The sequence below is a fragment of the Lemur catta genome, chromosome 14 (assembly GCF_020740605.2).
Source record: "Lemur catta isolate mLemCat1 chromosome 14, mLemCat1.pri, whole genome shotgun sequence".
NCBI lineage: Eukaryota > Metazoa > Chordata > Mammalia > Primates > Lemuridae > Lemur > Lemur catta.
The window spans coordinates 28,537,077-28,564,001 of record NC_059141.1 but is presented as its reverse complement, the minus strand read 5'-3'; the positions used below and the strand labels follow the sequence as shown (position 1 = coordinate 28,564,001).

Sequence of the window (26,925 nt, the reverse complement as noted above, 5' to 3'; positions counted from 1 at the left end):
CCGTAAAGGGCCCCTAACATTACCGTGTCTGAGGATTGACAGAAACACCCACTGAATCTATGGAGCAGTTTTTAAAATTTGATCACGAGCACATGGACTTCACAGACTTGCCTGCTCCAAGTTCTGAGCATTGATCAGACTCACTTCATACTCCTTTAAAGACCAAGATGACTTTGGCCAATGTATTCAAAATATATCTTGACTCTTCCTTGCTTTTTTATCCATTTCTAATTCCATCTGCTTTAGTTTGGGTCCTCTAGAAGCAGACGTTTAAAAAGAGTTAGACACACAGGAGAATTACTGAGGGAGGGAGAAGAAGGCTGGGAGAGCTTCAGACTGAGATGCAGTCTGTAGACTGCACCTGACACCTGCAGGAGGAAGTTGGGGAGGAAGGAGGACTGGGGAGAAAGAGGCTCAGACGGCAGCGCAGCCAGGCTGATGCCGAGTGCTCAAGCCAAAGCCACACCCGTCTTGATGGAATGAGGTTGCCTGAGGACCTCCCAGCCTTGCTCAGCCGCAGGAGGCAGCCCTGAGCGGTCCTGGCCACCCCACCCTCACTCTTTGTTTTTCTGCTCTTTGCTCTCCCAAGTATCATTTTGCTCTAAGCCTGTTTTCTTCCTCTCTAAAATTAGAAATATGATAACTGAATCTTAAGCATTCTTCCAACATTTGACAAAGACGAGGAACTCTAACCCTGCGACCCAAGCGGCTCGCCCTTAACCTTTCCATCAGGAAAATATTATTCTCACGACCACCAGGGCCCACTCCTTTCCTCTAGCCTAACATGGTGTTGTGCCTGCGTCTCTGGGGAATTCTGCCCCATTCCTACACTATAATCATATGCTCCAACGCAGAAAATCCTGCATTACACCCTCAGGCAACTCTATGTGTGTGCGTGTTTATTCTCTCAGTGTTTAGCTTTTAAATATTTTAAGTAGCTGAGTTTTTTGTTTTTTTTTTTTTTTCCTGGAAGACCTGGTGATTCTGTCATAAACAGTTTCAGAAGATCCTTCTGGCCTAGATGAGCTGTTAACCTTTGAAGTTGCTATGGAAACCAGTGTTTTTAATAAATTATTGATGTAGATGAAAGAGAGGCTGTGATGCTTCAAAGAAAAGCAAATGAGGCATTGGAAGCTGTGAAAAACCTAAACATATTAGTAACAAAAATAGCCTTTCCATCGTCCCTCAAACTGCACTAATAGGAAGCTCTCAGAAATTCTGCTATGTGGGAAATAAGGGCTCTTATCTCTGTGGCCAAGGTCATTAGTACTTGTTGGCTGAACGAATGGGTAGAAAATGGGAGAGAGGGTAACCCTGCGACAGGGTTAGGTAAACTGTCCTGGTCATGCGCTGCTGTAGGAATCAAAGGCGTTCATTAACTCACGTTTAGCCAGTGTCCATCAGCTCTGCCCCTTAAACCTTGAAAGGTTTCACTATCAATCACTCATTCGCTTCTTAGAATTCTATTTTCTGGGCTGGTGGGAGTTTGAAAGTTGGTATAGACAAAAATATCATACCGTGAACCAACTCAAAAAAGCCAGTGGGAATACACAACTGCAGGCCAGAGGCTTTGTGCGAAATCAACATAACCACTATATCCAGGCATTGCAATGTCTCAGGTATAAAATAAGATCACATTAATTTTTAATGGCTGGAATCCACACTGACTTCATAACTAGATCTCAGACTCTTGTAAACACAAAGATTCACCACCTGCAAGGAAGCGGGACCCCCTTCAAGGAAGGGCTTGCCGGGGTGCTGGGGGTGCTGTCCACAGAGAGCCTTCAGGGGCAGCCCCTTCAGGGCCTGCTGCAGCTGCAGGAAGCGCCCTGCCCAAGGTCACACACTTCCTGAGGCAGCTGATACCCAAAGGTGGATGGAAGCCGGGGTATAAAGTCCCAGTCATTTCAGCCCAGTATGGAGCAACTCCGAAGCTTTCTGGCTCACAGCTGCGTGTAGGATTTGTTGAGGGTGTTGGCTCTACATCTCAGTTTGCCTTCTTTTTCAGCTGATCTAGCTTTTTTCTGCTCCCTCCCACAGGTGTCGATCTCAAGGGTGCTTCCCAATAAACATCCTGCAGGTTGAACTCCATCTCAGTCTGCTTGCCAGGGGACCCAGCCTGCAACAGCTCCTCCCACCCCACGCCACCTGGCAGTGCCAAATAAAATACAGAATGCGCAGTTAAATTCAAATTTCAGAGAAACAACACACAATTTTTTAGTATAAGTATGTCCCATATATTTTTATGGCCTAATCTTATGCCTAGTATGGTACTGGTAAATGTTTGTTTGTGGAATTTGTAGGATGGACTAGAATTTTAGGATCAGGGCCGGGCACGGTGGCTCACGCCTGTAACCTAGCACTCTGGGAGGCCGAGGCGGGCGGATGGTTTGAACTCAGGAGTTCGAGACCAGCCTGAGCAAGAGCGAGACCCCCGTCTCTACTAAAAATAGAAAGAAATTAGCTGGATAACTAAAAAAATATATACAAAAAATTAGCCGGGCATGGTGGCACATGTCTGTAGTCCCAGCTACTCAGGAGGCTGAGGCAGAAGAACGGGTTCAGCCCAGGAGTTTGAGGTTGCTGTGAACTAGGCTGACGCCACGGCACTCACTCTAGCCCAGGCAACTGAGTGAGACTCTGTCTCAAAAAAAAAAAAAAGAATTTTAGGATCCCATCTTAAAATAGAGCCCCATGTTACAAGGAAGAAGGCAGCAGGCGACAATGGTCCCTTACTCTTCATTTAGGCAAGTGTTTCTCAAAAGCTTCACAGATAAGCAACATTCCAGTTCCCTGAGGGTGCTTGTTACAAACACAGATTCCAGATTCAGGGAAGGAGAACCTCTAGGGCTGATCCCCAGAGATCTGCATGTGTGGTAAGCCCCCTAGGACATTCTTCTGTTCCTTCCACACTGTGACCTTGAACTAGAAAGACCAGTTCCATTCAAACTGGGAAGGCCTCTCACTGAAGTCCCTAAAGAACTGTAGAGAGCAGGGGACCAGTCCTGTCTCTGCTCACTTGTCAACTCCTTTTCCCTTTCTCTTGAATCTCCTTTGGATGGGACTAAGGCAGGACCAGGCTGGTCATCATAATTTCTGGGATCAAAGCTCTATAAGAATGCAGTTCTAATAAAGCAGAGTCTCTGAGGGTAACCTGCTGAGCATGACAGGGCATGTGAGAAGCCAGAGTCACCAGGAAAGGTTTTAGGGAGATGGCTTTGAATGATAGGCAACGTTTGCACTGACAGACTGGAAAGGTCTGAGCATTCTAGAATAATAGCATCTACAGGCTTAGAGGCAGGAGACGCAAATCATGGGAGGACACTTACAGTTAGGAGGCTCCTGAAACTCAGTGACAGTGTGGCATTCCTCCTTAGCTTCAACACAGTTTCCAGTCTCTGCTGCCAGGTGCCCACTGGAAATAAGCAGAGGAATCTTTCAAAAGGGGTTAATCAGATCTCATGTGTATCAAGACAGTGCACTAAACGACCAGCTGTCAGTTGACAGACTGGTCCTCCAATTGGCTTGACACTGGAGTCCAAAAACTCACCATCCCGTTTTAGACATTTGGTGACGTCTTCCTTACCCAACACTCGGGCCCTTTTCCCTCAGGCTGAAGGTGCTGGAATGAATGGGTGATGGTTTTCCACAGACTATGCATGAAAATTTCCTCCTCCCCTTTGCTGTTATTTAAGGACTTGTAAGTAAGAAGGCACCTAGACTTGGGGGTTGTGAAGAGTGACTTGGGGCTTATGAAGAACATCACCTCCATGGAGGGGTGAAGTGAGGGTTGTCACTCTTGGCACACACCTGGCTGGAGCGGCAGGTGTGTATGGAGAAGAGTGAAAACATCAGGTTGATAACTGATAGCCATTTGCCCGGCACAGAATCCTGAGCATGACGGTTCTTCTTCTCAGCCCATCTTTCTAGACTAATTTTCTGCTTCTTATTCAGATCTCAGCTCACATGTCACCTCCTCAGAGACAACATTCCTAAGAACCCAATTTGAAATCACTCCCTCCCCACCCTGCCACTCTGTCATATCACATCATTTTATTTGTTTTATTTTATTGAGAGTACTAGTTACATATTTAAAATTATGCTGCTCTTTTATTTACCTGTTTGTTATCTTTCTCCCCACTGGAAAGTAAATGGTGCACGTTGGTTTTGCTCACAGCTGTAATCCTTCACCCAGCATTGTGCCTGGTATTTTGTAAGTACTCAAGACAATAGTTGTTGAATGAATGAGTGACCTGAAATTTTTTCATTAAATGCCATTAACATTTGTTAATCCGCACCAGAAACATAAATACTCTGATGATAGAAACATCAATGCTACAGGGACCCCCAGCTTGCACCATTCCTCAGCATCCACGTGGACTATTTTGTGAATCCCCAACTACATTTGAAAAGCCACTGTTCTATATAAGTTCAGTGCAGAAAAAGACCAAAGTTGAGCATTGGCAGAGTTTTCATCAAATTGTAGCACAGGGTTTTCTGATTTGACATTGAAAGAACAACACAGTGAGCCAGTCTAAATTCAACATAAAATCCAACAAGTGAAAGGTACTAATTCTTCATAAACTTACATTTTAAAACCTTTATCTCAGAAGCAAACTTACTAGCTTCCTAATGAATAAAAACTCATTTTTAAAAACCTAAATAAAACTTGCCACACTCCGCTTGTCTGATGGAGTATTTTGTTAAAATTTAGGTGTAGAAGAAACCACATTCAATTAATCACTAAGGACTCAGAGTTCAGTCAAGGATAAAAAAAAAAAAACATGGAAAATAGGATTTTAAAAGCTCCCACAAGTCAATGAAGTAAAGTCTGCACGCGACTTCCCGGTAGATAAGATCATAATGTTCAAATTTTTAGTTCTCTGTTTCCCTGGGTTTAATTCTTCTGTTTGAAATGTCACAAAGGTTCATTGCTTCAGACCTATGAAGGGCAGAATTTTTCTAAAAACTGGCAGATGGGACTTGTAAGTCCTCTACCCTTCTGAAGTCTGTGTGCCTATAATTATGCCCTGCGTTTAAAAAGGAGGTAGCTAAATTATAATATCTGTGCCTTTTAAAGAAATGTTCAAGAATTTTATTAAGGTCGTCAAATTTATAAGATAATTAGCTTTAGGTAAGCTCTTTGGGTCTCCATCAGTGAAGTTGAAACTTTTGCCTTTATTCAGTCATTTTTTCATTCATTTCCTTTTATTGTTATTTGAGTTGTGGGTCTCACGTCCATCACTGGTTAATGTTCTTTGATTTCAGAACATCTGCATTCCTAGCAGAACCTAGCACAATCCATTCATTCAGCAAATATTTTTTAAGTGCCTGCTATGATCTAGATAACTGCAGAAACAGCAGGAAACAAAGACCTCTGCCTCCTTGGAGCTTGCATTTTGGTGGTGAAGACAGACAATAAATAAGATGGATAAGTTAAACATACGATCTGCTAGAGCAGCGGTCCCCAAACTTTTTGGCACCAGCGACCATTTTCATGGAAGACAATTTTTCCACGACCAGGGGTCGGGGGTTGGGGATGTTTCAGGATGATTCAAGCACATTGGATTTATTGTACACTTTATTCCTATTACATTGTAATATATAATGAAATGATTGTACAACTCACCACAGGTTTCGGTATGCTAAGAAGAAAACTAAGCAAGGAAGCATTCATAGGAAATGTGTCTGTAGAGGGAGGGAAATTTTAGAAAGCATGCCTGGAAAAGGACTCAAGGAGAGAAGACGTCATTTGAATCAAGATGGAAAGACAGTGAGGGCATGCCAGGCAGATAGAAAGCACGCGTTACATATGTATTGAGTAACTGAACCATGGCCAATTGGTTTCTCAGCTCTCATTGTGTTTGGCATGTCTTCTCCCTTTGAGGGTTGATGTGTTTATATTGCAGATACCCTGGCCCTTCTCATAACTTTTGAATGTTGTTCTTATCACAGCCTGTGAACAGTGGTCCCAAATGCAGCTAATGTCCATGTCCACGTCCTCAAGAATAAATGACTGCACTTCCAGAACACGACTGGCTATGTGGGGGTTCGTGCAGTAGCTTGCATTGGCAGAAGGGAAGCAACACCACCCGCGGCTTTTGGGATATGGCATAGCACCGTGGCCACCAGGCATAAGTAAAGAAAACGAAATGGGAAGAATCAATGAATTCCAAAGAGAAAGTGAAAGAGAGGTCTTGCTATTGGGAGTTAAGGTTTTACACACAAAAATAACTCACAACGAATGACAATGTGAAAACTCTGCACTGTAAACTAGTTTCCTATCTCTGGCATGTGTCAGTCTTATCTTTCCTGTGGACTTTTCTCCAGCCTTATCTACCCAAACAGCATGTTTTTCCTGGGACAAACCTCTGCCACAATGTACTTCGTGTTCTTTTAGCTCTCCATGTCTTTGTACATGCTGGGTACTCCTGACCTTTAGCCTTCTGTTTATTCTTCCAGGACTAGATCCAAATTGTCACCTTCTCTGTCAAAACTCATTGAACTGTAACACTTAAAATTCGTGCATATCACTGCAGGTAAATAATACTTCAAAAAATAAAAGATAGATCCAGGCACCCACCATGGCTCATGCCTGTAATCCTAGCACTCTGGGAGGCCGAGTTGGGAGGATCGCTTGGGCCCAGGAGTTCGAGACCAGCCTGGGCAACATAGCAGGACCCAACGCTACAAAAAATAGAAAAACTTAGCCAGGCGTGGTGGTGCATACCTATAGTCCCAGCTACTCAGGAGGCTGAGGCAGGAAGATCGCTTGAGCCCAGGAGTTTGAGGCTGCAGTGAGCTATGACTGGGCCACTTCACTCTAGCCTGGGTGACAGAGACAGAACTTGTCTCTAAATTTTTTTTTTTTTTAATTTAAAAAAAGTTAAAAACAAAAACACCTCACTTCCTCTGAGAATCCTTTCTGGCACAAGCCCCCCACTCCTAGCCCACCCCTGCAGGGCTGGCCATCAAGCTTGGCAGTCCAGAATCTGGAGATGTCCCTGCTGGTGAGCCAAGGGGGCCAAAGCCAGGGATGTTATTGTATGTGGTGACAAGCCAGGTGGATTACTACCTCCTTTTTTGCCCATTCCACATTTCTCTTTCTTTTTCCTTTCAACAGCAGACGAACACTTTCAGTCCCCTGGGCTTTTGTTCACTCATACTATCAAATTATTAACAAGTAAATATAACTTTTAATATTTCCCCAATCTTGCCCCCTTCTGGAAACACTAATTCTGGAAACTTTGCGTATTATTCTGACATGTCCCATCCATCCATCCATTTGTGATGGTTATTAGCACAGGCTCTGAACCCCTGCCTATGTTGAAATCATGGCTTCTTCGCTTACGGAGCAACCTTGGACAAGTTTCTTAACCTTTCTGAAGCTCCATTTACTCACTGTGAAAGCGATATAGTAAATAGTCTCTATTCTAAGAGTCGCAGGGAGAATTAAATGGGTTAAAGCATACAAAATGCATAGATGATGTCCAGCACATAGTGAGCACTCGATAAATGTCAGCTATTGATATTCATTCATCAACCATTCACTGAGTGTCTACTATATGCCAGACTTGAGTTTGGCACCATGAGAAAAAAACAATAAGAGATAGACTCTAACTTCACGAGCTGAGTTTATGAGGGAAGGCTGACAGACAGACAGACACGTACAATAGAATGGACTGGTGTATGATGAAGCAAGCCCCAGGTGCCCAGAGAAAGAGTCCCCAGCTCTCAATGGGGGGTCAATCAGGGAGGGCTTCCCAGAGGTGGAGAGAGTTGAACCAAGTCTTATAATTCTGGCCCCTTCTGTTTGTTCCCTCAGTTTCACCATCACACTGATGTCTTTGTCCCCAACATTTCTGACTGCTGCCCTAGAGTGACATCTGGGCCTTGGTATTCTTATTCCTATTTGGTGTCCTGGCTCCCCTGTGACTCTGAAAGGACCATGGCTCTTCTCCCAAGAGTAGGTGAATAAGAACAATAATTTTAGTAATATGATGATAACAAACATTCTAGTCCCCACTTCAGTCAGAGCACAAGCAAAGGCCCTTCTAAGGGCCTCTGAGATGCTACACCATGTGGCCCTGTCACTCCTCTGACCTCTTCTATCATATCCCCCCTTCCTTTCTTTGCTCCAGACAGACCTTTCTGCTGTTCATTGAACACACCAGGCACCTTTACACCTCAGGGCCTTTGCACTGGCTCCCCCCTCTACCCAAACACACCCTTTCTTCAGTAACTGCAAGGCTCATTTTCTCACCTTCAAATCTTTGCTCATGTATACACTTCTCAACTGACCATGCTATTTAAAATGCAGCCCCCACCCCCAGCACTTACCTTGCTCTATATTTTTTATTTTTTGTAGAGATGGAGTCTCGCTATATTGTCCAGGCTGGTCTCAAACTCCTGGTCTCAAGCAATCCTCTTGCCTCAGCCTCCCAAAGTGCTGGGACTTTGCTCTATGTTTTTCTAAAGCACATACCATATTCTATCTTTCTCTGCAGTTTACACATTTATTGTGCTTATTATCTCCTTCTGCTACTAGATTGCAAGCTTCTGAAGGGCAGGGATATTTATCTGTGTTAGTCACTGAATAACCTATATCAATATCTAGCACATTGTGAATGATTAACAAATATTTATTAAATGCAAGGATATTGGCATTAGCAACCCTAGGGAAAGTTTACCTGAGGCTACACATGTTAGAAAGCACAGAACTACCCCTCTTCATGTTAATTATTAAGCTGCACAAGTGTAAAACCTTATTTTCATTTTACCCTTCAGTTACCAAAGCAACAAAGGTCCTTGAACTTGCTTAATGATTCCATGAGAATGATGGCTAATTAGTGTGAAGCAGAAGAGCCGCTCCACCAGTTAGCCTCTGGGATTGCCCCAGGAGCTCAGGAGTAGAACAGGCCTCTCTGGCTCCCTGCATATCTGCCCACCTGTCTGTCCAAGCCCCGGGGGTTATCTAAGGTCCAAGGAGAGCCAAGTCAGCTGCCCAGAGGCTTTTGCCAGTTCCTGGGTGCTCTTGCCTGCAGGGGCCTGGGACTCCACTCTTTCAGCCTGGGCCCCTTGTCCTCCATGTGATGGATTCCTCACATACTGACCCTAGAGCTATTTAATTGGAACCCAACTCCTGTGATTCCACAGGATAACTCAGTTTGGACCTTGCTCTCTGGAGTCTTCCCTTTGCCTGGGTTTTCCTAGCTGAATGGTATCCAATCTCTATTTTTACAGAGATGTGGCCTGATGCTCTGGCCACAAATCCAGGACAGATTGCACCAGTCAGACCGGGTCTGAATCCAGCTGGGCCACTTACTGGCTGATTGACCTTGGATAAATTACTCAACCTTTTGACCATATTGAATTTTACTTGAGTCATGGGAAAAGAGTGAGGATTAGGAAGTCCCTTCACCATTTTATACTCCAAAATTCTAGGGAGGAAAAAAAAAAGACAATATACTCCAAAATTCCTCTACCTTTTTGCGTTCAGAAAATAGTTAATCTTGCAAAGGACCACCATGCTCTGACATATTTCATGATAAAAGCTGTTTCCCTCCTTCCTCAGTGGCTTCCATAAGACTCATTCCCTTGCCCACCTGCTTCTATAAAAGCCCAGAGCCCCTTCACTTTCTTTGAGATGGTCCTCATTAATAAACATGGTCCCTAGTGCAATGGCCTAAATAAAGCCACCTCCTTAATTGTCCAGTGCATTTTGTTTTTCATGCTTTTAAGCGTCAACTTTCCCATGTATAAAAGGGGGTAAGCACAACTACTTCACAGGGCCATTTGTGAGGATTAAATGAAGTATGAAAAGCAGAGTAAGCTCTCAATAAATATTTTGATGGAATTATTATTTCTGTTGTTGATTTCCTCCATTTCAGTTCTACCAGAACCTGGTCCTTATGGTCTCTTGTGCTAATTAACGTCTGATGGATGTCCTTAGTAATTTAAAACTTTGTATCACTGTACATTTTCGGTTCCTGAAAACACTGTTCTAGAAGGTTTTGTGGGGTTTGGTCACATCTACCTCTACTCAGCCACTCATGACTGCCAAACACACCCTAATGTTACCAAAAGTTCAGCACTTGTCCCTGAGACCACAACAGAAGAATGAGGACAAGTGATATAAGGAGAGGAAAGAGAAGTTTATTAATTTGCCAACAAATGAGGAGGTTGGCAGACTCCCATCTTAAAGTACCAATGTCCTGCCTCGGAGCAGAAATACAGAGCTTTTAAAGGGGAGGTTTTCAGCTTCAGGCTATTGCTTTTGAACTATAGTTGATGGTTCTGATTCATCCCATCTTTGGCTAAGACAATCTGGACAATTCCTCTGAGCCATCTCCTGTGACACAAAGAACAAAGGGCACTCCCCTTCCCTCCTCACCACTGGCCTGAGGCTTGGATGCAGTTTTAGTTCTCAAAAAGGGTGACAGGGTTTTGGAGAGACAGAAAACATTTTTAGCCTTTGTTGGGACATTCTCTCTGTTACACTAAGGGCACGTCCCACATGCTGTCTGAAACCAGTGCTCAGTCTCCCTCTCCACACACACTTGTTCTGCAAGGTGTCATGCCTCTCCCTTCGCATTTGGTTCATGGTGGCCTTTCCTGCTTTGAGCATCGCTTCACACCTATTCTCAGGTTAGAGTAGGGGCTACTTCAGTTTGACAGAGTGCTAGAGCTAGTCATGCCCTCATTGTGTGTATCAGGAAGGGTTTTCCTGAGAGACAGAACCAATCGGATATATACAGAGATAGATAAGAGAAGCTTCATTAGGGCATCGGCTCATGTGGGTGTGGAGGCTGAGAAGTCCCACAACAGGCTGTCTGCAAGCTGGAGACCCTGGTGTGCCAGTAGCATGGCTCAGTTCAAGTCCCAAAGCCTTAGAACCAGGGAAGTCGATGGTGTAATTCTGAGTCCAAGGATGGAGGCCAGAGAGCTACGAGGGCCACTAGGGTGAGTTCTGGAGTCCAAAAGCCAGAGAGTCTGGAGTTCTGATGTCAGAGGATAGGAGAAAAAGAGTATATCTCAGCTCTAGGAGAGATCAGAAATCATCTTTTTGTTCCATCTAGGCCCCCAGGTGATTGGATGGTGATTGCCTACATCATGGGTGAATCATTGTAGTAGACACTTCTATCATTGGATCAAACACCCAATAGTATAATTTATTTGCCTGCTTTTCCTATTAGAACAGGGTTCTTAATCTGATCATCCCTGCAGGCATAATCAGGAGTCTGCAATCCAGAAAACATTAAGAATCATTCATCCCTAGTCCAAGATGTTCTTGGCTTATCCTTTATTGTAACTTCTGTGCCAAGGCATAACTTGGTAATTATTCAATAATTCAGCATTATTCAACAGTAAATTGGTCACTGGAAAACAGCATCTCAAGTAACATTGGCCAGACATTCTTTGAGGAAAATAAATGAAAATTAGGTTAAAAAACAAGATCATAGTTTCACATGCACAGAGTAAAGATCTATCTATCTATAGATGTATACATACAGATATATATACATGTGTATTTAAAAATTTCCCAGTTAAATAAAAATAGGTTTATTGTGGGGTTTCACTCCCACCAAAATGTAATTCTTTAAAAGTGTGCAATTCCTGGAGAATGATGCAGAGTTGCTTGCACATATGTTCTGTCCAGATCAATATATCTTAAATTGACTTAAGTATTCATCCATTTCTCTTTTGCTTTCACTTTATTAGGATAATGAGAGTTGCAGAGAAGCTTTGAACAGAAGTGCTTTAAAATTCTTTCTGTATATTTGAGCCTAATCAGCTGAGGTCTCGCTCTTGTAACTGGCATAGAACGCTGCACAAATTCAGAGAGCAAATGTGGTCACATCTCTGTCATTTTTCTAATTCTTTGCTTGCAGCCCATCTGCCTTACTAGCAGGAAGCACAGTCTCTCCTTCCCTGAATTATCCAAGATCTGTGGGAAGAGTGGTGAGTCGGGGTGGGGCATCTCGCCTCAGCCAAAGAGGAAATCAGTCCAGTTTCCGTACACCTGCCATAGCAGGGAGTACCCGCATTAATCATGCCTTTCTGTTTTCTGTCTTCTGAATCTTTGACATCTGGGCCCTTGCTGACCCTGGAGAGACTGCCCTTCCCAGAGCCTGCCAATTCCTAAAGACAGTAAAGACTCTCCAAGAGTGTGCCTTTCGTATGTGAACCAACCAGTCCACAGCCCTCTCACCCCCTCCTCTATCACGCTTTCACACTTAGGGCCACTGTCCACCTGTCTGAGTCACCCAGGGCCAGTTACCAGGCAATCAGAGAGAGCCCCTACACCCCAGAGCCAGCTGAAATGATTCAATCTAGTCAATTCTAAACCTGCTTACCCTGCCTCACCTGTTTCTTCCTCCAGAAATCACAATACAGGCTCTTGCCCACATTGCCCCTCCCTTCCTCTGCGTCCAGACCAACCCTGGTGCTTCCTCACGGGCCCCACCACATGCACCCCCCACAGCGTGGCGTGCTCCTCCTCTTGGGAACTGAGCATGACAAACTATCTTTCCAATGGCGCTCATCTCCTGATCTGTGGGCCTCACCAAACCTGAGTAATAATAAAACCTGCCTTTTATTTTATTTTGTGAAAGCACAAGTAGTATCTTTTATTTGCTTAATTCTACAATGCTTTGCACAATGAATACTCAATAAATTTTGACAGTTAAGGAATCACAAAAATACTATGTCTTAGATCAGCTTGCCAGAAAGCCACCAAATTCTAGGTTCCATAGAAGACACACCCACACAATGGCTTGTTTTGTGTTTTAGGTTCACAGTACAATTTTTATGAACATTAGCACACAAGTTGTTTTCTTTTAGCATGAGGAATGCTTCTAGGTATTTCAGAGGAAATGGAATCTGGTTAAAAATGAAGGGGACTTTAAACTCCATGTCAGTCCTCTGTGTTTGAAAAGTTCAGGCAGCTTTCTGTTATTTTATGGAGAACCCAAAATTGTAAGATTTGAAACAAAGTAAATGAAAATAATCTTGTTCAAATAATAAATGACCATGAGTCACATTAACTTTGGTATTTTTCTCACATATGATAGTAGTAATAATAACAAGATGGTTCTTAAAATGTTATAATACAAAAGTGAACAAGACAGGAGTATTTTGTTTTATTTAGTATATTATATCTCAAATATTGAGCACTTAAAGTAGAAGAAGAATTTAAGCTTCACGTTAAAAACCTATTGCTGTATCTTATAAAACACAAAATGTACACCTAAATGTGTTGAAAATATACTGGGTTTTATTTAATCTTTTTTTTTAATTTTTTTAATTTTTAATTTTTTTTTTTTTGTTTGGAGACAGGGTCTCACTCTACAGTGAGTGCAGTGGGCTAGAGTGCAGTGGCCTCATCACAGCTCACAGCAACCTCTAACTCCTGGGCTCAAGTGATCCTCCCGTCTCAGCCTCCTGAGTAGCTGGAACTACAGGGACTACAGGCACGCGCCACCACACCTAGCTAATTTTTCTATATTTTGTAGAGACAGGGAGGCGAAGGTGGGAGGATCTCTTGAGATCAGGAGTTTGGGACCAGCCTGAGCAAGAGACCCCCCGTCTCTACTAAAAATAGAAAAAATTAGCCAGATGTGGTGATGTGCGCCTGTAGTCCCAGCTACTCAGGAGGCTAAGGCAGGAGGATCCCTTGAGCCCAGGAGTTTGAGGTTGCTGTGAGCTAGGCTGACACCATGGCATTTGAGGTCAAAAAGACTTAATTTAGAATTTGAAATTTGATTTTGGGAAGCCTGGCAAACATGTCAAAGGTTTAAAACACTTGATCAAAATATGATCATAGGTCACTGTGAAATCATAGTGATTCATTTAACCAAAGTGATAATTAAAAGGCTTTAAAAAGCAAAAGCCTTTACTCTCTGATAAAGTGGAGACTCGGTGTTCCAACGAAAAGATCTAATAGAGACAGAAGGAGGCAAACTCTTCTCTCTTTTTTTTTTTTTTGCAATTTACTCAAAAGGTGAACCAGTCTTTTATTATCTCTTATTATATTATATAAAAATCTTGTTCAAAAGAGAACACCACATTTTAGCTTTGCATTGATATATTATTAATACTAAACCAAATTTTCATAAAACCTTACGAACAAATCTGTCTTATCTCAATTAGTTCTGACCACAGAAGATATCTGTAAGCCTTTTATAATCTCTTATAAAAATTTTTTATTCTCTTTTTTTTAACTTTTTATATCCATTTAGATCACCTATCTCATTTTTTCCTTTTTAAATTTATTCTGAAACAATCTTCAAATAATCTGTAAACTAGACAAAATCACTCTTTTGGTTCAACAAAAACATATTTTCATATTCTATAACCTTGATAAAACATGTCTTACTTTCTTTGTATACTCTGTATGTGGAATTGTTTTTCTTTTTATCTCTAGTTTTAGTTATCATATAGTACTCAGAATTTTAATTCTTAGTGACCTTAATTTATAAGGTCTAAGAAGTGAAAATCTAAGAAGTAAGCTAACTGTTGGTCACATACTAACAATTTATAAATATACATTTTATAATTTTTAGAAACATAGGCTTTCTTATTCATTTATTTATTTTTGTAGAGATGGGGTCTTGCTATGTTGCCCAGCTGGCCTCTAACTCCTGACCTCAAGCAATCTTACCACCTCAGCCTCCCAAAGTGCTGGGATTACATGCATGAGCCACCTCACCTGGTCTTTAGAGATGTTAGGCTTTCTAATTAAACAATTTTTCAGTGTGGAACAGGACCTATTTACTAACATATCTAAATATCTTTTGTTTCTCTGAAATAAGAAGTCAAACGTATATAAACTTAAACTGATATTTAGTGAGTAATATCTTAGCATTATATCTTATTTGGAAATGGTCTAGACATTTGATGAATATCCGTTTAGTTTAGCTTAGTAAACTCTAAGGGCATAGTTACCAAAAAGACTTGAAAAACCTTTTTAAGTAAATATATTATAAAACATAATTATTATTAAAATTTCATTTATAAATTTTATCTCATTTACATCTATTTTATTTAATTTTAACAAATATGTTTGGAAAATTTTACGAAACATTAGACAAATCTAGCCATCATCATCTCAAGTTGAATTTTCTATTAACCATTTTTATACTACTGTATGTTAGACAAGTATCATAAAAGCAAGAATCTTAAAGTTAAGTACATATACATTTTATTGATAACTAAGAAGACAGTTATTTTTATTAAGCCAACAACATTAAACTACTCTTATTTACCAAAAGATTTATTGAAGTTACATGAACTTGAAAAATATTTAGGCTTATTTATTTAATTTCTGAGCACTCAAAGTTAATTTGATACTATGTAGACTATATACAAACATATGTATGGACATATAAATAACATGTAGACACAACATATAACATACACATGTACACGTGAATGTATCTAAAAGCCAAAAAGATTAAAGAGTTCAATATAAAAGAGAGTAGAGCTTGAGGCCTCAAAGGAACCTGTCTACCCACAACACTTGGGGTTTCATGAGAAAAAATGCAAGTTTCCCCCCAAGAAAGGAGTCTATGGTGACTTTTCTGTTTTCCTCAAGGCATCCTGTGGCTGTTAGAAGTCTTTGTTAGGTTCCCTCATGTGGCATTGAGTGTGGCAAAAGGAAGGGGGGACAGAGAGAAGTGAATGGAAAAACAAGGCTTAGAGGCAAAAGTCAGGCCAACAAGGGAAGAAGCAGGCAGAGGGTGTGCATATAGTTAGCAAGGGTTTAAAAAGAGAGGAATTTAGTCAACTGAGAAGCTTTTAGAGAGAGAGAGCAGAGGCATTAAAAATTTTTTATATATATTAATGTATATGCACCTACATATATGGTTTCAATATCAGCTTTTATTTCAGTTGACTTTTGACTATAGAGTTCTTTTAAAAATCTTTTTACCAGGTTTTAGCTGGGCAAATATCAAACATTTTTGATAACATATTCTGTTTCTTGGCTTTTCCTTTCTGAAATTTAACTATGTTTCAAATCTGATCTCGGCTGGAATGCTGCATAGCTAATTCCCTGCATGTTAACATTTCAAAGACATGGTAAGATTTATTATACCTTGTCAAGGGACTGAGAGGGATTTCTAAAAAAAAAAAAAAAAAAAATACTTTTAGATGCAAAAGTCCAAATTTCCAAAGGTATACCTACTTTAATTGTGACTTCAAACCAGTAAGCCTTTTTAATGGCTAATAACCAGATACAAGAATTATGTCCCAAGAGAGGGTACAAAAATGCAGTTTCTTCCAAAGATGTCCTAACAAAGTAAAGACCTTCATTATTAGCAAAGCAATGAATTTTGAGATTATTAAGACAAATCCCTGAGAGCCAGCACATTTGGACAAACAGATATTTCAGACCCCCAGCTGGACTACCAGCTGGTCCCCTGGCATAATCCCGACAATTTATGCCCTCTGGGGTGGCAAGGACCAGAGGATAAATTTGCTGGCTATAAAGTCAAGTTTCTCAAGAAATAAAACAAGATGAAAGGAGAATCTTTTTATGATTTTCCTTTTATAACAAATCATACAAAGAGATAAAAACAAGAAAAAAAAGGCCATGCATGCTTGGAAAATTAAAGATCAATGACAAAACAAGTACCTAAACAAATGCATAAGAGTCACAAATTCAAAGAACTAATTGGGTTGGTTGTTGGTTTTTGTTTTTTGTTTTTTTGTTTTTTTTTTGTTGCCCGGGCTAGAGTGAGTGCCGTGGTGTCAGCCTAGCTCACAGCAACCTCAAACTCCTGGGCTTAAGCGATCCTCCTGTCTCAGCCTCCCGAGTAGCTGGGACTACAGGCATGCGCCACCATGCCCGGCTAATTTTTTCTATATATATTTTTAGTTGACCAGATAATTTATTTCTATTTTTAGTAGAGACGGGGTCTCGCTCAGGCTGGTCTTGAACTCCTGACCTCAAGCAATCCACCCACCTCGGCCTCCCAGAGGGCTAGGATTACAGGCGTGAGCCACCACGCCCGGACCTATTGTTTGTTTTTTTAATAAATGTTTTTCTCCTGCTCATCTGGACCTGAAAAGGAACACACAAAGAAAAACTTTATCTTCCTCTCTCAACCAGGTACCACAGATAGAAGTGTGGGAGACCCTAACTGTGGTAAGAAATCTTTCCTTTTCCTGCTGGCTTCTGCCAGTTCCCCCAGGATTTCATTTGTAGGTCCCGGAATGAGCAGAATGTCTCTGTTAGTAGGGGAGAAAACATCATTTCTTTTCTTTCCCCTTTTAGGTTCTTCGTTGAGGCACTCCTGAAAACAAAAAGATTAATAAAAGAAAAACAAGCAGAGGTATATTGATGGGTGCTGTACCTAGCAAGTGGGAGAGGCCTCAGTTCACAACAAAATAACATGGAAATTAAAAAAATTTTTGAATTGAATGACAACGGTAACACAACTATCCAAATCCCTTAGATACAAAAAAAGCAATGCTAATAGGGAAGTTTATAGCACTAAATGCCCATAACAAAGAAAAAGTTCTGCCTTAAGTACATACCATCATTCTTTGAAACAAGGAACAAAGAGTGGGGTAAGGCCTAGTTAAGGCAAGATGGTCAAGGAAAAGCACCATCAACAGAAGCAGGATTTGTTACACATATTTAAGTTGGTATCTTCTCCATTGATTAAAAGTATCTAGTGATTTAGTCTTCCTTCTCTTCCCAGTGCAAAGAGGCAGACACTTTTACAAATGGAGATTCCCTTTATAGATGTAAGTTTCTCTTACAAAAGGGTAACTTCAGAACTTCTGTGTCTGCAGTTTCTCAAAATAACCAGCTCAAAATAATCTTATGCCAAAAAAGAATATTTTGGTCTCCAGCAGTCATATTTTGAGGCAGCATGCCCTGAGCTCTGTCACAACTTATCAGAACACTTAATTTAAGAAAAAAGAGCTTGTAAAATAACCTTTGTTCCTCCCCCATTGGACCCTTCCCTAGCCCTGTGAAGTGGTTCAAAACATGTCACCTCAAAATATGCCACTCTGGCATATTGATTATTTTGAGCTAAAAAATATTGTGAACCAGTCAATGCAGGAAAAGCTCTTTACTTCCCTTCAACTGCCTAAAATGAAGTATTTAAGTTTATAAAGAAAATTTTCATTAGCAAAGGTATCTGTACCAGAAAAACAGCTACTCTGAGACAAATTTCATCACCTGAGAGACTTTTATCTGCATAACAAGGTAACCTCTATTCACCATATATTTCCTCCCCTCCCCTTCCCATAATTTGTCAATACCACTCCCCGGGAGCCCCAAGCCCCCATTCCTTTTTGTAACTCAGGGTAATGTATAAGTCTCAATTATCTGGCTGCTTCTTTGAGTCTCATATTTTTGTGAGACTCCCATGCATATGTATATAATTAAAATTGTTTTTCCCCCATGGATTTGTCTAACTTCATCTCATCCACAGAGACTCATAAATAAAATGGGGATACCACCTTTAATATCTTCCTAGCCATAAGTTAGGAGAATGGACCCGATTATCTCTTGCATTTCCAACAATGATGGAAAATGAAGGTAGAGCTCAAGAGGTTCATTTCTTGCTGTGACGAATTCCTGCTTTGAATGATTTGTGAAGGGTTTTGGGAGTGGGGGTGGTTTGACAGTGACTTAAAGGATCCTCCTTCCCAGAGGAGTTTATTAATTCAAGGACCACAGAAGAGAGGAGAATCGGAGTGGAGTGGAAGGGGGAGTTTGCTTGCCTGAGGGCTGGGCCCAGAACTCAAGGTTCCCAAAGGGACCAGGGTACTTGTTAGTCCGTGAATAGTTTAAGACCAATTTATTTCTTGCTTCAGTGTTTCCTGCTTCTGAAATCAAGAGCCCTAATGCATCTCAATAGTCTCAGAGTGGCCATTTGCCTTTATTCCAAAGAGCAGGCATTTGCCACCTGCAGGTTTGTACTCACATAAACTATGCAGACAGCTTTCTGTTCTAGAAAAAAGCCTCTCTGTAGCTTAAGGCAATCAGACATTAGAAAGGCAGAATTAGTTGACTGCAGAAAATAAACTGATGTCCTGCTGCAACAATACTGTTGAAGGGAAATAATCCTGAATGGGTTTGTAACTGGTTCATTTATACAATTTTTGTTGTTTTAAAGGATTCAGTGAGCTTTTAAAGTTCAGGGGCTGCAGCATAATAAAAATGGCCATGAGTAAGGTGTTAAACATTGACACAAAAACCACATCATCCTTGTCCTGTGTTTATTACAGATATTCCAGCTGCTACTGAGGATTCCTTAAGGCACACTGAACTATTAAACTCCAAGTCCTATTTTCACATATCTATTTTCCTTTTGCTAATTATCACTTAACAGAAACTTTTTATAATTGACTTTCACCAACCAGTTGGCAGTGGGGCAGATTTCAAAAAAAAACTGTCATTTAAACAGATCACTGGATTCCACTACCCAGTGGCATGCCTTAGCAAAGGCCTGGTGGTACTGGGAGAGACAGCAATGGGGAACCTGGGATTAATAAAACCAGATAACCAGAGCAGTGGTCTTGGAACACGGAAGTCATAGGTTCAAGTCCCTGCTGGGTAGAATAGGGTGATCAGTTAATTTATTGTACAAACCAGGCAGGAGCTCCAGTTGCACAGTTAGCTCATAGTACGTATATGACAGTTAATTTATTGTTCAACCCAGTATACTTTTGAGAGTAAAAGGGGTGCTAACTGAATGGAGTGCCAGGAAAAAAGAACCGGACAATACTAAGCAAATCAGGCTCTTTAGCAACTTTATGACTTTGTAAAGTCATTTGATATTTTTTAGCCTATTTCTTAGCTTCACAATGAAGATGACAATGTTCTGCCTTATTAGTCATGGAGATACACATAAATGTACTTTATAATTGCAAAAACATGATAAAAATGTGAGTTACTGTCATATTTGATAAAGCAAAGCCAATTTCTACTCACTACTGAGATACTGAATATGCAAATGGATGATGGCCAAACTACATATAAAAATAGAACTTTGATTCTCAAACTTCCCAGGAAACCAACCCTTATCTACAACAAACAGCTCAGAAAGTTAGCCTGCTGTAAGTCAGAAATGCAGAAAGCCAGATTACTACCTCTAGTGACAAGCCAGGAAGCTAAACAACAACTTCCTTAACGATCAGTCCAAAATGGCCAGGACTTGATTAATAACAGATAGCCTCACTAATCTGTCCCTCATCCTACCCCAATCCTGCTTCCAATTCAGGACCAACTAGAGAAAGCCAAATATGCTTGCCTAACTAATCCTATAGGATGCCCCACTTCTAGGTAGCTCCCCTACAGCTTTCCCACACTGACAGCCTCCAATCAGGCTGTACCTGAAGCCTTCCCTTTTGTCCACTGTAAAGCTTCCCACTCTGCCTGCCTTTGAGTCTCTGCCAAAACACAGTGACAGTGGCTGCCTCTCTTGCTATAGCAGCTCTGAATGAATAGCCTTAGCTTTTCTCATTTGGTTGGTCTTCATTTATTTCCGTATCCGATATTTATATACAGGACCTTGGGTTACAGGATATTGAATGAGACTTTTCATGTTATCTTGGAATTGTCAATACGGCCCTAATGCTGAGTTCTTAGTGTTACTGTCCCCAAGGCTGCATCAGAAGAAGAAGGACAAGTGGTTTGAGGAAGAGGAAAAAGTGGCAAATGAAGAGGATGGGAGACTCTAGTCTTAAAGTACCATCATCTTCACTATAAGCAGAAATGCAGAGCTTTTAAAGGGAGTTCTCAGCTTGGGGCTATTGCTGTTTAACTATAATTGATGGTCCTGATGACCCAGTCTCCAGAGAAGACAATCTGAAGACAATCTCATGACCTCTGCCCTGACAACTCTGACAATTCCTTTGAGCCATCTCTTATGGTACAAAAAAACAAAGAACACTCCCCTGCCCCTCTGATTAGTGGCCTGGAGCACAGATGTAGGTTTTAATTCCCAAAAAGAGTGGGGGATGGTTTAAGGAGATAGCTCGTAAAACATTTTACCCTTTTTTTCAGGCTGTTCCTTCTGTTATATTAGGTGCTAAGTACATCCATAGGGCTGACTAAAAGATAACCCAACAGGTCTGCTACCATTATGTCAGAATTCCCTATAGCCTAACTAAAGAGTGGACATACTCCCAGAGTAGTAGCATTGCCCTAGAGGATGGATGCTGACACTTCTCAAACAAGTGCACAGTAGTTCCCCTTATCCACAGTTTCACTTTCTGCAGTTTAAGTTACCCAAGGTCAACTGCAATCCAAAAATATTAAATGTTTATTCCAGAAATAAAAATTTGTAAGTTTTATATTGCATCTTCTTCTGAGTAGTGTGATGAAATCTCACACCTTTCCACCCTGACCCACCTGGGATGTGAATCATCCCTTCATCTAGGGTAACTATACCGTATACCCTACCTGCACATTAGTCACTTAAATCCTAGAAGATGTAGCAGAAGCAGAGTGGGAAGGAGTGAGAGTAGACTGTATGCTCCTTGGTCGTACCCAAGTTGGGGAAGAGGGAGAGAGTATTGAATTTGATGTGAAATTGAAGCTTCTCATTGGACTGAATGAGGCTAGATTTTTAATACCTGAGTGTGACTAGGAAGCTTTGGGATCTGCCCAAGATGTCATAAAGAAACTGAAAATACGTGCTCAGTGGATATTAGTTCAATGACATTGAACCGTTTAGTACACCCAGATTTTTACATGCTTTATTTTCTTAAAAATAGGGTACACTTGTATGTCATGCAGAATATCTATGGGTTAGGGAGAAAAACACCAGAAAAAAAGACAAACATCTACCCAAAAAGGCACCAGTAGCCAAAAATGCATCATTCTAAACTTTAGTATCCTACAGCATACAGGATCCTATCCCATTCTAGTGGAATATGCTACTCTTGGATTCCTCCTGATGTTTTCTTTGTCATTGAATACACAGAATAATGAAGTCAATAGATAACTGATGCATCAATCAATCAATGAATAATATTATATGAAAATTACTTTCTTTTTTCATCAAATTTTTCCCTTCATTTTCTAATGTTTGAAACATAATTTCTGCTCATATATACAATGAAATGGAACATTGGAAATGGAATTACAACTTTGTAAGCATTAATAAAGAAGGAAATTGATTTGTTTTACATAATTTGAATCTTTGAGTTTAAATGTAAAAGATGGCTTAAGCAATGGCTCATTTTTGTGATAGAGGCTGACACCTACTGGCCAGATTTGATATTAAATGCTTGATATATTTTGGCCAAAAAAGAAATGAAATATTCCTGGTGCTTGGCAGGTGAAGTCTCGAGATTTGGAAGCGCGAAGGGGGCAAGGAGAATCCTGGCTCCAGGAGGGTGGGAGCACTGGGAAATGAAGACTCAAGGACGAGAAAAGGACTAAGGAAAAGAGTTGTGGGGTAGGTTCTGGAATGCCATCAGATAGTTGACCCCAGAACTCCTGCCTTGCCCATTTCAAGCCCTTATTCTCCTGCAGTTTGTCATCTGGCCTTCTAAGAGATTTTTCTCTGGGTGAACAGTTCTGTTATCCAAATAGCAAAGCAAAGGGATTTCTGCCTACGTCTGGTTACTCCCCACATAGATAGCCAATTATTGAGACAACAATTATTGCCAAGGAAGAAAGGAAATTTTAATAGGAAAGATGTCGTATTGGAATAAAGGGAGAATCAGCCTCAAATCCATTTCTATGACTTAAGGGAGAGTCTGGGCTTTTTAAAGAGGAGAAATTAACAAGGGGCTACAAGCATGTTGGCAGGTTGTGTTGAAATTAACAAGGTTCTAGTGCATGGAGCAGGCTTCTCAGGGATGGTGAGTCTTGGCATTGGGAAGTCTGTCCAGGAGCCTTTGGAATCTCAACTCCTTTGTCTTGCAGAAAATCCACCTTTTCTGGGAAACATCTTGAAATGTCAAATAGTTAAGGGAGAGGATTATTAAAAAAGAAAAATAGAGAGGTCATTGAAATTTGTTCATAGAGCTGGTTACAGTTCTATTTTCAAACTAGACTTTGGAAAAGAACCATCCTCCAAGCCACCTCAAACAGTGTCCCTGCATCTTTTTCTGGATGTGACATCGGACGATAATTGACATTTTTTGATTGCCTACTTTGTGCTTCCATGCTGAGTATTTTTAAGCAGACAGACCCTGGAGTCAGATTACCTGGGTGCAAATACTGGCCCTGCCATTTATAAGCTGTATGATTTTGTCAAATGACAATCTCTTTCCTCATCTCTAAAATGGAAATAACAGGTCTTTGTCCACTCGTGAAGACTGATCCATTCCTCTCTCTGGAACGTAAAAAAAAAAAAGAAAAGAAAAGAAAGAAAAAAAGGAAAAAAAAAAAGAAAAGAAAATGGAAATAATAATAATGTCTACCACATCAAGTTCTTGTGAGATTTTAAAGCGTTCACATGTGTAAAGTACTCAAAAGAGTGCCTGTTATATCCAATTTTGCCATGGATAGAGGAAGACATAGAAAGCTATTAATATGTAAAACTTAATTTTTTCATTCTTGCATTTGTTGTTACCTTGTTCATTCTTGGTCCTTCCCTTTGCCACTTCCTTATCCCATCCCTACCTCCCTCCTCTACCTGCCACTCCCAGACTAGATAAAGTTTCTCTGGCCTTAGCTAGTGAGTAGATTGGCTCTACTTGGTTCTAAGAGAGGAACGTTTTACCCTGCTTCTCCCCTGGGCTGCCTGGGCATGGGGAAGGGGAAGAACAGAAATCCTAGGTAGGATTGGGGTTCCAAATGCAGAGGAGACCTAAACTGCCTGACTGAGCTCAGGAAATTTCACCCCAAAATACGACTCCTTGGTATAAAGAATATTTTGAATTAAAGGCCATTCAAGATCAAAGAGCATTGGAAGGGGCTTTTGCTCCATCCACATAAACCAGACTGACCTGATCAAAAGATCAAGGGGGCCATTGACTTCCCTTCTTCTCCTTATTAACTCAATATATTGCAGGAAAGAAGATCAAGAATGCAAGCAGACTTGGCCCAAATTACTTTAAACACAATACCTCTCAGGTTAGTTTAATTTGCAGAGAGAATCATTTACAAGCCTATCGGTCTCCTCATGCAGTTGTCCTCCCTAGCACCATCTGTCACCCCTAAACAGATTTACCTGTACTTTGCACTGCCCCTCCAAAAAGACAGGTATAAAAATACCTAAACTTCTTTGGGATACTGCGTAATCACTCTGTGATTTTTCCCCATGAGCATGGTAAATAAACCTTTCTCTTATTAATCTGCCTTAATTGTGAGATGATCTTTCAGCGAACTTTCCGGGAACCGGCAAGTTTCCCCTCACCCCTACATTCCCCTCTCCAGTACAGCCCAAGAGGGGCAAACAGCAGATTAATTGGAGAAAAGGCATACAAATTTCTTTAACAGGGAGAATCACAGAGATCATAGGATTGATCTTTAGCTGTCATTAGAAAATTACGGGATTTGATATTTTTCTGTTATTTCAGCAAGGCTGTCCTTACACCCACCACCCCCACTCCAACAGGGTCCAGAAGCTTACATACCATCCTGGCAGAACAGGTTATGGGATGGGGGAGAAGAGGAATTCTGTTGAGGGGCAATAAAAGATTACCGGGGGAATGAATGGAACAGAGATTAACTTGTAAATAGTTATCTTTGACAGTGAAACGATATGTTCAAGTGTGGCTACATTCTTGGTCTTATGGAGGGGGGAACAACTGTTCTTATTGGTGGATCTGGATCTTAGGCAGATAAAGGAACTTCAACTTCTTTGGGAGAGAGGGTGAGGGGGAAGGTCAGAGACCTTAAGGCTTCTATAGTTTAGTATGTCAAAGCCCCATGTTTTGGGGTATCGGTTTCTGAGTCCCAACAGCACCACACTAAGTTCCAAAAGCTATGTGGTAATTAGGAATTAATCTAATGTACAAGGAAAGCAAGAGAATTCCAGACAAAGGGAGGAGCATGTATCATCTTGTTTTCAGAGAATTATGTAGTTCACTTTGAATAAAGTCCCATCCTAAAGGGGTTTGGTTTGCTTGTATGTTTTCAATGCCATTAAAGGGACAATTCTCAGCCTATTGAAACCCAGTGGTCTCTGGTTAGCTAAGATGAACTCCGTACTACATGCAGTTACTATTTCCCTAATCCAATGTTGTATAACACTGGGGACCATCTTGAACTGCATTTTTTAGATACCAGAGTCTCTGCCTATTGTTCAGTGACCCTGTTCACAGTGAATTGCTCGCCCGGCAACCATGTTTGTAATAGATAAAACTTGGCAATTATGAATTAGACGGAGGGAGACATCTGGCTCAATTTGAACCAATCAGAGTCTCCCCAGGAAATTAAGTTTGGTGACTAAGCAACAGCTAGTTGTTCTCAGGGTGCACCTGAAACCGAGGGCATATAACCCCAGGACCTGAGAGGCTTGTTTCCTCCACCGAATAGAGAAGTGAAGAGAGACAGCCTGAAGAGAGTGAAGAAAGAAGCAGATGGTTAGGGAGTCCTAGTGTCAAGGAACCATCTGGACCCAGAGAGAGAGGGGGAGAGAGAGAGAGAGAGGAGTCTGAGAGGGTGGCTTAGATCCAGTCACAGTTCCTCAGACCCAGTTGCATTCCTGCCCTTGGGTTCCCGGACACACCCCGGATGTTCTTTGCCCCCATTTCCTTTCTGAAGCTACTTTTTTAATGGACACATAATTGCACTTATTCATGGGGTACATAGTGATGTCATATAATGTTGACCAGATTAGGGTAATGAGCATATCCCCCATCTCAAACATTTACCATTTCTTTGTGGAAATATGGGAACGTTCAATAGTCTCCTTTTAGCTATTTGAAACTATGTAATATATTATTGCTCAAGTGAATTCCATTACCTGTAATGAAAGAGTAAAGATAAGATAATGAGTATTGGCATACCTTTGTTTTCTGGGGGGAGGGGGGGGGTGGCGGGCATTTGCTGCTACAAGCCCGAGTGGCAATGAGGCAAGATCTCCAGTGAAGACTGTTCCCTGCTGGAAATGCATGCCTGTGACTCAGCACTTTTCCTCTCAGAGTCCCTGCAAAGTGCTGGTAAATCTCAGCAAATTGCTGCCCTCTGTTCCCAGTGATTTAGGTTGGCCAATTCTGCAGCCTCACACGACTTTGCTCAAGGCACACATGGGTGAGTAAGTCACTGAACACATGACGATTTAGCTGTGAAGAACAAGTCTAGACCCACTCAGAGCTTCCAGCTACTGGGGGACACAGGTAATTAAACACACAATACCCTTTAAGTGCTGTTTTGCCATGGGAAAGATAGCATGTCAGAGAAGTACGGGTCAGGGGTACCTAACTCAGGCAGGGGAGGTCAAAGAGGGGTAGAAAAGTAAGTGATTTGTCAAGAGGGAACACAGTCTGGAAACAATCACATAGTACTTGCTGTGTGCCAGACATTGTTCCAAGCATTTTACATATATGAGCTCATTTAATCCTCGCAAGTCTACTGGTAAATACCACTGTTAGCCCCATTTTTAGATGATTCAAGTATGCACAGAGAGATTAATAAGTATGTCTAACAACACAAACATAGGTGAAGCTAAGATTCAAATCCAGGCTGTTTGAATAATGAATGTTCATTATTGATTCAACAGCTACAAACTGAACAAAGTGCAACAATGCTTGCCCCTCCCACCCCACCCAGGTAGGTCATTTTTATTTCTAAACTATAAATATCCTTAGACTTTGAAATGTGCATCTAGTGGGACCCAACTGCATACACAGAGTCAATGTCAAATTTTTAAAAAGAGCACTTTGAGGAGGTGGTTCTGCTATGTTATCACACTCCAGATAATAATGAATAGCAACAACATTATTATCAGCAATGACCTCTACACATCAGGGAGCAGGAAAAATAAACAGGATCAT

At 41.1% G+C, this 26,925-nt stretch overlaps 1 long non-coding RNA gene across 2 annotated transcripts in view; it reads right to left on the bottom strand.

The window, feature by feature from the left end:
• LOC123649630 overlaps positions 1–26,925 on the bottom strand; it is a 61,591-nt gene that overhangs the window by 22,155 nt on the left and 12,511 nt on the right. For both annotated transcript variants that reach the window (XR_006739090.1, XR_006739089.1), the window contains exons 4-5: positions 4,119–4,253; positions 3,330–3,415 (exon numbers count right to left, since the gene is read on the bottom strand). This is a non-coding gene — a long non-coding RNA (uncharacterized LOC123649630). The remainder of the gene's footprint in view (positions 1–3,329; positions 3,416–4,118; positions 4,254–26,925) is intronic.